We start from the raw sequence: 15,912 nt of genomic DNA on the forward strand, positions 1-15,912 counted from the left end.
ATAGATTCAAATCAATTTAGATAAATCTTATCAGCACAGCAGTCGTATAGACCCTTTACACATTTCCCAGTTTCTCAGCAGCAGAAGTCGTCATAATCGGGTAAACTTAAAGCGCAGTGAATGGGAGAATACAACAAATCTTTTTTTTAACAATCATATTTGGTGAACTAATAAAAGGAAATGTGAATGGGGCATCAGCATCAACGCTTCCTATTCACTTTGAATGGGTGACGTTCCCGAACTGCACTGTGGATCCGTGGGCACCGCTTGTGGTGGCGTTGCTCGCTGCAGAAGTTGGGACTTTCTTAACATTTCAAGCGTTGACGGAAGCGTCAGCCAATCAGATCGCTGCATGAAAATACACCAGCTCAGAAAGTCGCCAGTTGCTGACTAATTTCATTGGCTGACGCTGCTATGACACGCCCTCTGTCAAGCGTTGACGCTGAAGCACCGTGTGAATCAGGCGTAAGACTGATGACGGCAGCTATTCTCTTTAACAGCAACTTTACTCTGTCCCATAGACGCTGCATTGGAAACACCTCACATAAGTTGATATAATACATACATAAATGCATATAAATGTTCATTCGTTTAAAAAAAATCTAAATATTAAAACCCTTCAAGGATTAAGCAGTATATTGACCATTAAACACGTCATAACAGTCTCGTGAAAAGTGACCTTTGGATAAATAGGATAGATTTTTTTTATTTTATTTATTGATTTTTTTTTTTATTTATTAATTTTTTTGTGATTATTTTCTCAAGCTTTAACAAAACATTTTTTACAATCAAGGTTGTAATTTTTTTCCCTCCATTTTTGAACCTTGCCGCCGAAATGAATTAGCAATAAAAATTAAAATACAATTACAACAGGAATAGATAAAAATATAGCAAAATGGAAAAATTATTAATAATAATTATAATAATAATAATAAGAAAGAAATAAAAAGAATCAAATAAAAAATAAACTTTAAAAATAATTCAAATAAATAACTTCCTACAGTACATGATAATACAAATCAATAATCTAATACATTTATAGTGGTCTTTTACATAAATATGAAACCAAACCCTTATTGGTGATCACAATTAAACCTTTTTGTTCAGATTTCTTCATATAAATCAGATAAAGGAGAGAGTCTTCCTTTTTTTAAAATATGTGATTATAGGTTGCCATGTCTCATAATTTTTGGACGAATGCCTTTAATAAATATTTAATTTTAAATAGATTTACAGATAAATATTAATTGTGCCCGTTTATGAAGTCCTTTACAAAACTGTTTTAATGTAGCCATGAGGCTGTGGATTGGTGTGTTCTGTATTGTATGCAGAAGTAACTGTATTTAATTTCTCGTATGGCTGAAAAGTGATCTGTGGGATCAGTATCTGTTTCCACATCTCCATCTGAATCATATTAGACCGCTAGCTGTACAATAGAGTTACTGTATGAACAACTGTCAGTCAAACACTCACACGTGTTTCATCTCTCTGAGCGCTGGGTGTGTGTGTTTTACAATCATAATGATAATCCTCAGTATTTGGTCAGTGTGAGTGAAAATCAACAAGCTGTGAAAAATGTGTGAAGTTGCATTTAGTTTATAGGGAGAGCAACTTATCCTGCATATTTATTCCAAATTTGTATTCGTAGCTGTGGGCTTTTATGCTTATTTCAGGTGGCCACCATTTTAAAGAACCAAAGCGAGGCTGCGGTGGGAAGAAACCCGGAAGTATAGGACCAGCACTGTAAACATTGCAGTAACATGCTGTGTATACAAACCCCCAGCTGTTGCAGAGATTTCAAAATGCAGAAATGGTGTAAACATGACTTTAATATCATTCAGTTCAGTTTAATTTAAACAATTAAAAGCAATTTCAAACAACATCACAATCACTTTAAGAGTAATATGCTCAAGTGTCCTCCTAGACTAGGTAAACACCGTGGGGACGCTTTCCTGCTTCAGCCTATGTAACCTGGTGAGCGATAAAACACCGCAATCCTCTGTAGCACACCCTCGTGTTGTCGGTAATAGTGTTGTCCCAGTACTGAAGTTTTAAAAACGTCCATTTCCCGCTAACAATCAAACACCGCAGAGTGCGTTCATAAACAGCGCTGATTTACCATAGTATTCACCAGTGCTCATCAGTTTACCGCTCTTCACCCAGTGCAAACACAGATACATGGACACTGGAGCATGAAGATCAATCGAGACATCAAGCAGATCGCTCGTCTGTGTTTGTGCTTGGTAAACAGCAGAGGGTGAACTGATGACCTTCTCAGCCAATCACAATCATTTTTGTTTAGCATGTGAACACAATGGCAAATCAGCGCTGTTTTAAGAAAGCCATCAATGGTGCCTTAAAGGTTAGCGGGAAATTGACGTTTTTTCTTTTAATTCAGTATCATGACATGTCTAATATAGTGAAAGAATCAGTTCATTGACTCGAGTTTGATAAATGGCATCTAAAATGTGTGTTTGGGAAAGAAAACATTAGCTAACTAGTGCCATTTCCCTTAACTTAGCTGAAAATGAGCTCTGATATCCCTTTTTATTTTCACCATTCATTCAGAACGGACCTTCGAGTCACTCGGAAGGCGGTGAAAAGATAAATTTGTGTCACTTTCTCTTTGCTGATAAGATATACAGCCAAGTACACAACGTTCTAATGTAACTCCCAACGATACTTCCGGGTTTCTTCCCACCGCAGCCTCGATTTCGATTTTAAAAAATGGCGGCCGCGTGAGATCAGTCTATTACCAAAGCATTGTGTGGGATTTATTTATTATTTATTTTGAAGTTGATTTATTTATAATTTCAAAACTGTCTTTTCAGTCCAAAATTTTAGAGAGGGTTGTCTTTCATCAGCTTTCTACTCATTTAATTGGAAATTACATTCTTGATAAATTTCAATCTGGTTTTTGGACACTGCATAGCACTGAGACAGCTTTCCTTAAAGTGTCTATTGATATTTTTCTGACTGTTGATTCTAGAGCTGTGAAACTACACTGGTCTCACGGTTCGATTACGATTATCATGCCATCGATTCGGTTCAATCCGATATCACGGTACATGGACGATGCTTTCCATTTTTATATTTTTCACAGCAGCAATTCTTGTATTATATAAATAAATATATTTATATACTATCTGTAATACAATTGTGTCCTTTAATACAAACAGTCAGATATATAAACTGTACCTTTAAACAACAGGAGCATTTATAGCAAATAATATAAACAAATATAAATATCCTGCTAGCTGTCTGAGTTCTGTCTACCAAGTTTTCTAACACCCCTTTGATTGGTCACACGCTCAACAGAAAGGGCTGCGATTGGCTCTTGCGCTATGCGCTCACAGATGAGTGACACTGATAAGCGGCAGCGGCGATCACAGCTGATCCATGACAGACGCGGTGGAGAAATCTCTGCAGACACGCACTTGTGTCTGTATCCAGAAGTATTGCTGTAACTGCAGAGAGGAGAGGAAGTCATGCCAGCAGGTCAAATGGGCCACAGTGTGAGAGAGAGAGAAATGGAGTTCACTTTGATTCTCTCAATCGCAGTGAAATAGGGGCTTCTGCTGTAAGTGTCAGTGAAAGACTGCAAACACACGCGCAGTGAACTTGTGCAGAGTTTCTGCGTTTTTAAGTAATACTCGCGCTCGCCTCCCTCGCAATAGTAAACTACAGCAACAACGCGCATATGAGATGCATGACATCACTACATAATAACTGGTTATGATTATTATTGAACCGCAACTGAATTGTCTGCGTCTGCATCGCAGTGCACAGAAGAAACAATTAATTTTGACACGCCTAGTTGATTCTGGAAAATGTGCACTTCTAGTTTTGCGGCTTTTGACACAACATATCACAATATTTTGATTGAGCGTTTAAGATTGTGGGTAGGGATTAAAGTAAATGTTTTGAATTGGTTTAGTTCTTATCTCTTAGGGAGAACCTTTTCTATTGAATTAGGACATTTTTCTTCCTCATCTGCACATATGGAGTGTAGTGTCCCCCAAGGATCAATTATGAGCCCAAATAGATTTCCTCCATCTTAATAGATGTTTTAAAGCAATGGATGTTATTAAAGTTTTACGAAAGATCCAATGGGGTGCAGATTGGGTGATACTCTTAAGACTTTACAGGACTCTTATTAGATCAAAAATGGACTATGGGAGCATAGTTAACACATCTGCAAGGATATCATACATAAAGATGCTTGATACAGTACATCATACAGGACTGAGACTTGCTTTTGGAGCATACAGGACTTCTCCAATTCAAAGTTTATATACGGCAGCAGGAGAAATGTCACTTTACAACAGAAGATTGAAACTGGCTCTCAACAATGCAGTCAAGCTGAAAGCTGAAAGCTAATAAAGAAACTGCAGCATATTCTACAGTTTTCCACCCTCAATATCAGCACCTATATGAAACCAGACCCGGATACATCAGACCTTTTGGAATTAGAATGAAAACTCACTTGGAGAAGTTGGATATTATTCTGGATAAAATGACAACAATGCATGTATGCCCTATACCACTTTGGTATATTAAAAAGCCATCTATTATAATGCACGGGTCAGTTTAAAACAAAGGGAAATCCATCCAAATGTTTACCAGGAAGAATTTATGAATATCCGATGCAATCTACCAACTTATGTACCAGTGTATACAGATGGGTCAAAATCAGATGGACGAGTATCTGCTGCCGCAGTGGTTAGTTTAGAGTGTTTCAGAAAGAGTATTCCCAGACAAAGCTCGATATTCACAGCTGAAGCTTGTGCTTCAAGTGCTTGTGTTTTTAGCTCTGGAACAAATAGAAAAAGAACAGCAACGCCACTTTTTACTTTTTAAGTTTTTAATTTTTTAAGTTTTTTAACCTTTTAAAGACTAAAGACTTTGATATTATTTTCTGCTGGATACCTGGTCAAATGGGATTCATTGGAAACGAATGTGCAGATAAAGCAGCTAAGGAAGCTCTACAGTTGGAGATAACAGAATGTAAAATTCATGTGTCTGATATTAAACCTGTTTTAAATCTGTATATTACTGAGAAATGGCAAATGGAATGGGATGAATGTAGGAATTACAAAGTGTATGAAGTGAATCCATTTGTAGATGAAAAAGAAAGAATCTAAAACATTTCTTTTTTTAGTTTGTGTCAGTTCTGTTTTTTAATATTGCATTCAAACATGACTGCATCCCCCTGATGCTTCCAAAAAGCTCTAAATGATAACAATAATGCACAGAGATGCTGATGATGACTAAGACAGTGTTATCATAATTATTCGCCTGATGGATTATACCACCAAGGCTGTGCTGTTTGATTTTAATTGAATATTGTTTTTTTTGGGATTGTGTCGGTACACAAAGCTCTTCCTATTTTCTTGAATACAATACACAATGCATGCTGTCTGTGTTTGTGTTTGAAAAGAGTTCAGCTCATAAAAGACGAAAACTTGTGTGTGAAACTGAGTGGAAGCATTTGTGTTGCTCATATAGGAAGTTTCATTGAAGAAAAACAGGAAGAGCTCATATGTGGAGCTCCACAGGGGCCCCTAAACTCCATGCATTCTTACGTTTGTCTCTTTTTTTTATACACAAATTTCATTGCTAGGGGTTTCTAAATCTGGGGAGAAGTGTCCTGTTAAGTCTCTAAATGGTTAGATATTTGAGATTTCTAAAGCTAAGCCACTTGTGGATGCGCACTGTAAAAAGTATGACCTAGATCTAACTTATAAAAAGTGAGGCAAGTGGCTGCATCGGACGTTTTAGATTGAATCAACTTCCAGCCTTTTTTAAGTATATTAAACACTAAAACTTTGCTTAAAACAAATGTAACAAAATTAAGTTGAGCCAACTAATATTTCTAAAATTACTCAAATCAGATAAACTTACTTTTTTTGTTAAACCTAACTTATTTATACATTGCTATATGTTGCCTGAACTTATTTTAATTAGGTATTAAGAACTTAATTATCTAAATAAAATTAACCATGCATATGTCATTTAAAATGAATTCAATTGACTTCTGGCTGTAACCTCAGAAAATAAATCTTCATTTTTATATTCTAAGCACACTATACAGTAATTAAGTAAAAACAGATAAACAGACTTTATACGGTTAATAACAATTAAATAAGAATGGGAAGATGGATTAAAGACCATAGCATTTATTCAATGTCAACCAATGTCCCTAAAAGTGACTACAAAACAGGCCATTAATGTGGCTGCACATACACAATACATAAATAAAAACATTAATAATGCCAGATCCTATTGAGAAATCATCTAAGACAACTCAGTAAGGAGATCTGCATACTTTGATGAAGATTTAGGATGCATAAGGTCCAGTCCCACAAAGAGTCTCTGATATATCTCAAATAATGTATACAGTTTTGATGGAAGTCGAGGACATCAGTAAGTCCAAACAGGAGCCATCATGCACATGACAGGTTTGGTAAACCTCTGACAGTCCTATGATTATCCAAACTGTGTTGGGCTGATGTCAAATTTTTCCCGCGGGCAGCCGCATGCACCTCTGATTCCACACAACTCTATTGGTGGAGAGAAAAAAGAAACAGGAGTTCAGGTGTTTGATACTAAATAATATTAAATAGCTAAATGCTAAATAGCAAATATATTACATAAACTACAAGTCAAGTTACAAAAGTGCAGTGAGAATGATACATGGATGAAACACCTTAGTTTATCAGTTAAAATTTACATTAGTTAAACTTCTGTATTAAAAAAAGGCTATATAGGTTGTTGTGTACTTACATTATTCCAGGTGTTTTTAAGAATCAAATTCTAAAGAAAACTGATTTTATTCAGTGTAACAGTGTATGGCATTTTGGTTGCCTGTCAATCAAGGAATTATTTAAATTTAGGTATTACATTTTCAGTTTATTTTTGCAACTTATAAAGCATAGAAATATGTATGTAACTTACATATTAAACAGTTTGAAAATGGCAAATATAAAATCTATGATTTAACTGTCATCTTTATTTTGCACCAAACTTTGCATAAGTCATAATACAAAATTAAATAAATACATTGCCATTTTACATATTACCTTAAGTTTAACATTACATTTTTGCTGAAGCTACTTTTAATTAACTTTTTCTCCAAATTTAATGTTACTGGCAAATGATAGTTCAGTGAATCAGTGTTTTCAGTTAGCTTTAGTGAAAGACTGACAGATAATAAGAAACTGCATTAGGATATTTTTTACTGTTTGTTCATTGCACATATACAAAAAATCTTCAGATATCAAATGCAATTCTATGGAGCCCACTATTGTTTGCAATTTTACCCGTGTTTTACTTACCTGCAAATAATTATAGCTGTAATCGTATCTAATGTTTTTCTTAACAAAATAATCAAAATCACTTTGGTATCTAAAGACCAAGAAAATGCATTTTAGAATGAGGTGCGTACATCTTAAATGGTTCTGTAAACATAAATGTAATTAAAGTTCAAATAAATTATAAATCTGTAATTTATTCACATTGCAGTATTAACAAAAAACTTATGGACTAAATCTCTTAAACACAAACCTTAAGCTAATTAATGTTACGCTAAACACAAACTACTTAACTGTTCCATACGTTTCTGCATTTAATATGCATCCTTAATGTGCTGATAATAACTTAGGTTAGCTAGCCAAGTTAGCGCTAGCAAACTGCACCCACCCCCCGACCGCCCACCAGAGACCTTGTTAATCCGTTTTGTAACGTTAGTTATACCTACTAAGTGTTTTAAAACTACTTTAACATTTTTTTTTCTCAGGACTATCACTTTTAATCGTTAGCATGAACTAGCGTTGGTTAGCGTTAGCCAACTTAGCTTTCCATGTGAGAGCAGTCTGTTACCTGACGTTACAGTACAATTTACAAGCTAAAACCTCACCTGCCTAGTGAAGTCGGCAGTTTAGCATGACTTTACAATTATCATTCGGTTACATTTGCAACTTACCGTGTTAATCAGATCCGCTGCTGCGAGCAGTAAATGTCGCCCCTTGTAGATGCTGCGTGTGTCTGGAAAGTGGCGGGCAGTGAAAATGGGGTCACGCAGAATTATTAAAATCACGTTTGATGAACAGACCTGCACACATCGACAGCTGCTCTAATAAATTGTCTGTGTCAACTCACTTTTATAACATTTATTCTACACAATAACCACATACAAAAATCTACTCAAATAAATTGCATTAGTTTTATTTAAAATATACTGTTATTTAAAAACTGATCTACTTTAAGTAAACAATAAGCAAATTGATATTTTTTGGTATAAAACAAATATAATTAACTAGATTGCAATTATTTAAAGTGTATAAAACCAACTTTGTGAGTGTAGCACTTTTTACAGTGTGGACTGGATTTTTTTTTTTCTTTTGATTTGGCCTAATAAGCCACCACTTGTAAATGTGTTAACTATGCTATTGAATTCATTGGTATATTATGTTTCAATTGTTCTCTGATGTCTCCATAGAAGGTATGTGGCTTAGGTATGCACAAAACATCTTCAGAAACAGTTTTGCAAGCTCATTTAGAAGCCTACGAATTGGGTGGAAAGCTCTATTTTTACCTTATTTGGAAGGGTCGTGAATATTAATGAGCATTTCTCTGATGTTCACGCCAGAGCGGTCCATTTGGCTTTCCAGGTTATGCCTCAATTACTCAAATAGTGTGATGTACAATGACATACAATGTGCAAAATAACGTACTTCAGTTGTAAAAAATATTTGAACAAATTGAGTAGCTGTCTTGTCAAATCACAATCTTTTCAACTGAACTGAAGAAAGAGGTTCACGTTAGAGCGAGTGAGCTATCTATTCATAATTGTTATGTGTTTGTAGATGAAATTAGACTTGGTCTTGCTTTATAAAGCGCAATAAAACAACAGTTGTTGGCCATTGTTCTGTACACAAATTGTGTTAAAAATTATCAAATAAGATCAAAAGAATAAAACAACATACAATACATACAACATGAAGCGGAAAACAGCCAGCTCAGCTAACTCGGGTTAAAAAGTCTTTTCTAAAAGGTGAACTGTTTCCCCTTGAACAGGGATTCAGTGGAGATTATTCTAATAGAGAAAGGTAGACCGTTCCACAATTTGGGGCCCACATCACTGAAAAAAGTGTTGCATGCAAAACTGTTGCAAACAATTTATTTGTGTTGAATATAAACAAATTTAATTTAATAATGTTCAACTTAATTTGTTTGTTTAAATTCAGCCCAAATAAATTGTTTACAACCACTTAACATAAAAAAATTGAGTAAATCCAAGGAATCATCTTTGAATAATTTTTTTCAGTGAATGGAAAAGGCCCGGTCTCCCTCTTTCTTTAATTTTGATCTGGGAACTTTTAACAATTTCTGACTTGATGATCTTAAACATCTAGCTGATATATTAACTGTCACAAGTTCAGAAAGATAAGAAGGTGCCAAAGCATTTAAAGTAAAATTTTTAACTCCAGTCTAAAATATACCGACAACCAGTGCAGAGAGAGTTAGAGTAAGAAGTCTAGCAGCTGCGTTTTGGCTACATTTATAATTCTTATTAATCTTCTTGAATGTGACCGAATGTTTAATTCCTCGTGAGAACTTGAAACCCACAATTAATTTGTACATAAAGAAACATGGTAAAGAGAATGGGACAACTGCATAAATAATAAATTACATGAAATTAACCCGAAAATAAGTGAAAGTTATTTAGGAAATTATAATTTTGAGACCTGGCATGATCGGACGGTCTATACCAGATGTCGAATTGGACATTCTAGGTTGACACATTTATATTTACTGAATAATGAAGAACCACCTAAATGTAATTACTGCCAGGCTGCTCTTATCATCAAACATATTTTGTTGAAATGTAGAAGTTTAAATTCCAAAACATTCCAAAATCTTTATAAGGAGAGTACTTTGATGGACATTTTTAAACCAGTTTTAAATTATATATCAAAAATTGAACTGAAAAATCACATTTAACTTTGAATAAATTTTTTGTGTGAATTTTATCTATTTATATTTTCTATATTTGTCTAAGTACATTTTTATTGTGATACGAATTTGTTTTTCATCATGTAATATTTTATGTAAATCCATTCTGCCACGAAATAGCCGTAAGTTGCTGATGTGGCACTAAATAAATGATAAATAAATAATTCTTATTGACAAAAGGGACTGACGGAGATGTATTTAGAGTTGTATTTTGTAGTTTTTTGTGGATGAAAACACAAGCAGGAATTAAATCAACCTCTGCGTATACAGATTGTTTCAGAAAAATCACAGTAAGAGCTGAGTGATATGACACAATGCATAAATGTGCATTAAACACTCATTTAATAATGTACATGTGTCTGTTGCCTTATTACAAACGTGCAATTATACATGTTAAAGTAACAAAAGATACATTTAAAAATGCCTCTTCAGGGGGCGCTGAATTAATTCATAATCGATCTTTCCCGAATTTTGCTGTTAATAGATAAGATGCTGTTGAGTTAACTTAGCATGTTAACGTTAACATGTAAAACGGGATCATGAAAGAAACATTCAAAAAGCAACTCTTGTAAACGCCTTCTTCATTACTGTCTTATTCAAATAATAACACTACTGATGTTAGGGGTGGGCGGTACACCGGTGTCATAGTCATCACCGGTGTGACATTGCGCCACGACATGGATTTTCTAATACCGTCAATACCGTAATAAATCAATTATGTGCCTTGAACGGCTGCATTTACATCTATAATAGCTAATTCTAAATAATAAGGCATTCAATTTTCTTCAAACGTTCAGTTGTGGTCTGAATACATGTCCTTATACTACAGGGCTCGAAATTGCAACCATTTTGGTCGCATGAGTGCCTGAAATTTAATCTATGCGCCCTCATAATATATTTGGGAGCATTTGTGTGTCTGAATATAATGGTTGTAGTGCAATCTGATTTGATTTTCTCTAAAAACTTGCTGAATCGCTCTACCCTGCTGCTGTATTGGTTCATAGCTGTCAGTCACTCAACGCTTCCCGCTGTCAGATAACAGGGAGCTTTTGTTACTGCAGGAAATGCAAACGGCTGAAGAGTGAAAAGTGCACGGGTTTGCAAACCTCACCTAAAGTTATAATAATAATAATGGCGCAGATGACGGCGATCATGACATGAGGTAAATGTTGATCCGCCAGCTGAGATCAATCGATTGTTTTCGGAGAAGGTGCCCAAATCTCGATGCGTTGCATTCACCGCGTGTTCAGCGCAAATGTCCGCTAAATATAAAATCTAACACTGTACACATCATCGCCAAAGAAACTCACCTTTACTAAGTCTACACTGAAACTACAGCTCATAACAAAGAGCGGAATTGCGCTGGTGGTCATCGCGAGAATCCTGCTCTGTCTGCTCATAAATTGGTGCGGCTGACTCGCCTGCTTTATTCCACCAACACAGAGAAATGAAGATCAGCTCATAACGAGACTGAGCATTTACAGTGACCCAAACCAAAACTTTTAAAGAGTGATAGAAGTGAGACTTTCTTTTGTTCGTTGTTCCTTGAGATGTATATTATTTTGCTATTTAAAGTAATACCATGATATTATACCGTCACCGTTCAAAAGATGAAAAATACCGTGATATTAATTTTAGGTCATATCGCCCACCCCTAACTGATGTCCATGTAAACTAAGTCACTGTCTATCTCCCCTGCATCTGTGTTTGTGTTGCTGGTGTGATAATCAGCTGTAGTTCACATACTGAAACTCCCCTTTTTATGCAAGCCCTTCCCTCTTTTGCCACTCGACACTCCCACCTAAACAAAGCTGGACTTATTTCAAACTAGAGGTGTGAACACCCTGCTGAGGGGGGGTTGTGGTATAAAATGTATTGTGATGATAATATTTTAGGATTTTTTTTTTCTTTTATTTTTTTTAAGATATCTTTATTATTTTTTTAAATTTATTCATTAAAATGCATGATATAAGAGACAAAATGGCGGCGCGTTCAGATCGCGAGGCTCACCGTCTCTCCAGTTTCTGCAATTTTGCAGTATTATTCCTGCTCATTTCGGGTCTGTTCGTGCAGAACAGCAGTGCCTTTACATCGTACACCTGACAGGACATCTTGAATATTGGTTTGTGCATTCCGGACAGTTTTATTATGTTTATCTATCTGCACACTTCTGCTATTAATAGCATCCTGTACATATATTCATTTATTGTAAATCTGTTCATAGCTAATACAACCTGTATATAATGTTCATAGCACATCCATCTGTAAATATCACCATAGTTTTTCTATTACTGCACTTTATAACTTATACCTGTATCCTGCACTTGCTGCTATTGCACTGCTGGTTAGACCTAAACTGCATTTCGTTGCCTTGTACATGTGTAATGACAATAAAGTTGAATCTAATCTAATCTAATCTAATGAAGAAGCAATTGAAGAAGCATTTAAATATCACATATATTCTTGCACACAGTATTGCTTAAATTCCTACATTTTCAGTGCTGTTTTAGTATTGTGAGATTATTATAGTATTTTAGATTTTTTTTAATAAATCAGTTTTAATTGTACTTATTTGTTGTTTGGCACCTTCTTATCTTTCTGAACTTGTGACTCTTAACATATCCGCTAGATGTTTAAGATCATCAAATCAGAAAACATTAATAGTTCCCAAATTAAAATGAAAGAAAAAGGGAGACCGGCCCAGATGACCTGATACCTCTCCTGTTTTCAAAATAAGTGTCCCACATACATAAGAAATAAAATAAGCTGTGTTATACTTTGAAAATAAAGGGAACATTTCTTATCGTTGTAATCTCACTAGGAAACATTGTGGCCAATCAAATGCTGCCTGGAGCATGCATATTAATGATCTATGTGTGGATTATCACACTGTTTTATTGTGATTGACCTGAGTTTCACTGGGATTTTACACTGACGCTGACATCTCATTTACATGAGAACAAGGAAACAGTGGTGTTTGAGGCTCACAGTATGTCATTTCCATGTACTGATATCTTATCATTGAGCTATGCCTAGGTACATTCAGTTTTTAATCCTCTCTCCTTTCAAAAACACATTATTTACAGCTACATAGCAATGCCTTGGCGGAGGGTAATGTTTTTTTATTTTTACTGAAATCTGGTACTTATGCCTCGTTTCCACTTAGTGGTACAGTATGGTACAGGTTAATACAGGTCACCTTTATCAGGCTTGCGTTTCCACTGCTAAAAGGGTGCCAATGGTACTCTTGGTGGACGTGGTGTACGACAAAGTTTCAGTCGACATCATTTTCGCTCGAGGAAATGTCTACAGTAAAGCTGTATGGGTCGCTCGCATATCATATGAGAAGCACTTCTCACAAAACAGAGACTTTATACACGAATACTTCTGTATAAATGTTTATTACTAACTTTTCTATGAACATGAGTTGATTATAACTGCAGATCAATGACAGAGCGAAATAGCCTACTGTAACGTCTGTAATTATATAATATAAATAAATAAATGAACATATATGAACACATACAGACCCTTACAGTCTCCGATATGTTACCAACTACAGAAAAACTACACACAGCAGACATTTAACCCTTATTTAGCTTCAAAAACAACACAAAGTATAGCCCACAGTCAGTGCAAACCTCTCGTATGTCTCTTTAATCTTCAGCAGCAGTTCATAATAGTCCAAAAGGTGATGATAATGGCTAAACATGGCAGTTTGTTCATGTTTTATGTTGCAGACGCATCATTTGCTGCTGTTTTTCCGGCTTCTCCTTTGTTTTTTCGTGCTTCACACTTGCGTTTTTTCCTTTCTGACAGGATCGGGTATAAGAAGCGCTTCAATGATCATGAGCACGTTACTAATATAAGCTAAAAAAGTTCGTTATTTCAAATATAGACACGTGATTGTGAGCTCTCTGGAGAAAGTGAAACCGCTCGTACTTTTAGACGGGCTCGTAAAACAACAACAGGGCACAGCAGATTTTGTTCTTCTTGGCTTTGTGGATGTTCATCAAGGACAGTTCATCAAGGTTTGTTTGAGCTCGGGTCAACCATAGCTCGTTATTATATGTATATATTATTACGGTGTAATGTCTCGGCTGTGTATTTAAAACACGCCGGTGCCTTTTGTTTTCATTCTGGCTTGTTGCGCGAGCGAATGACGCGTCTCTGTAAACCAATAGCGTTTAGCTGCGTGTCTAACTCCGCCTTTTGGTATCCTTGGTACCCTTTGCAAATGGTGCCGAAAAAGTGGTACGGTTCGGTACGCCTTTTGACACTAAGTGGAAACGGGCCATTATGTTTTCTGGGTAACGTATTTTTATGTCTTTCTTTACAGTAATACTCATGATCACACGACTTGTGTATGGTTTACCCTAAAATGAAAGTTGTGAAATGAATTATTGAAATCTATTATATACCCTTTGTGACAAAGTAAAATTTTTACTAGAACTGATGAAAAAATAGTTGAAGTTGTTTACATGCCAAACACGGTTGTTTTTTTTCCACGGAATGTGCAGCAGGTAATTAGCTAAACGTCTGAGGCTTTAACATGACAGCTGATGCTGGTCTCTTCACCTTTGCATTTGCAAACCAATTGCAGTTTCTTCTATTTTAGTACTTAATTATACAAACATACTGTATATTCAGTGTCATGTGTTTTAAGACACAGTTAGTCCAAATAGGTCAATTCTGTCATCATTTTTCCACCTTATGTTTCAGACTTATCTGTGAAATATAAAAGAGTTTTTGACAAACATTGTTTCAGCCAATACATATCAAGCAAACTGTTTAGTAAATTATTATTATTATTTTTTTGTCATGTTTTGTAGGGATTATATTTATTAGCCTTTCGCTGAAATAGCTTTAATTCAAAATGCAAAATGTGAACATGTTAAGGGCCAGGTTTAAAGAATTAGTTCACCCAAAAATTAAATTAGCCCATATTATTGTGTTTAAGACTTTCTTCTGTCAGATGAACACAGAATAGTTTTCAGTTTTATCATCGCTATTCTATGCTGTTGTGTAGTGACCCTTTTTTGAAGCTTTCAAAAGTTCATATATCCGTCATAAAACTAACTCACACACTGCCAGGGGGTTAACGCACGTCTTATGAAGCAGATTGATGTGTTTTTGACATCTGACAAATGACTTAAGACACATTCATAGCGGAATGTTCCGGCAAGTGAGAGTAGTCAAATGAGAATTACTAACTAACTGCAAGTGAACAAGAGTAATTTAAATGTCAGATGATTTGATTGTAAGAGAAGAAGAGGTTGACTTTTTTGCACAGCCATAATCAACCCAGGCTCATTCTGAAAACGTACCTCTATATACATTTCTGGAGAGTGCCAAACATGTCCCAGGAGCTACGTTTTTTGCTGTTTTTGTTTTCACTAATCCACCAGAGGCCGCTGTGTACGCATTTGGAGATCTCAAATTTCTCTCGAGAGTGCCATTCTCACCTGCTGTTCTCGCGTATATCTACCAGAAGCCACTGACTGAATGACTGACTGACTGAACGACTGACCCACTCTTCTCCTTCCCTAAACCCAACCAATAGTGTTTTCAAAAGCACCGATTGACCGGCGCCCACCCACCTCCCCAAACCCAACCGACTGTGTTAAAAAGAAAAGCCCTTGCCTGATTTTTACCACATTTTCAGATTTTACCACACTCTCACGCTGTCATGTACTTGTTTATTTTATTTTTTGGCTTCTGTTTTTGTATTACCTGCTTTCTGAAACTGTTCTTTGCCGGACTCGAAACCCGGCATTGTGGTCAACTCCTCTCTGCGTCTCAAGTCCGCTGACGTACATGGCAAGCTACTGGACAACCTGGTAAAAGCGGGAAAGCCGGTTATATGTTCATACCGCCCTGTAGCGTTCATATTAA

The 15,912-nt window shown here is 35.7% G+C and overlaps 1 protein-coding gene and 1 long non-coding RNA gene across 3 annotated transcripts in view; one reads left to right on the top strand and one right to left on the bottom strand.

Annotated features, from left to right (window-relative positions):
* Positions 1 to 15,912, top strand: part of sh3gl1a (SH3-domain GRB2-like 1a) — a 61,984-nt gene that overhangs the window by 13,210 nt on the left and 32,862 nt on the right. The window lies entirely within an intron of this gene.
* On the bottom strand, positions 6,164 to 8,193 carry LOC130248029 (uncharacterized). The gene is made up of 2 exons (XR_008839590.1): positions 7,985 to 8,193; positions 6,164 to 6,563 (listed from the first exon to the last, which is right to left on the bottom strand). It is a non-coding gene; the product is annotated as an uncharacterized LOC130248029 (long non-coding RNA).

The sequence above is a fragment of the Danio aesculapii genome, chromosome 2 (genome assembly GCF_903798145.1).
Source record: "Danio aesculapii chromosome 2, fDanAes4.1, whole genome shotgun sequence".
Taxonomy (NCBI): domain Eukaryota; kingdom Metazoa; phylum Chordata; class Actinopteri; order Cypriniformes; family Danionidae; genus Danio; species Danio aesculapii.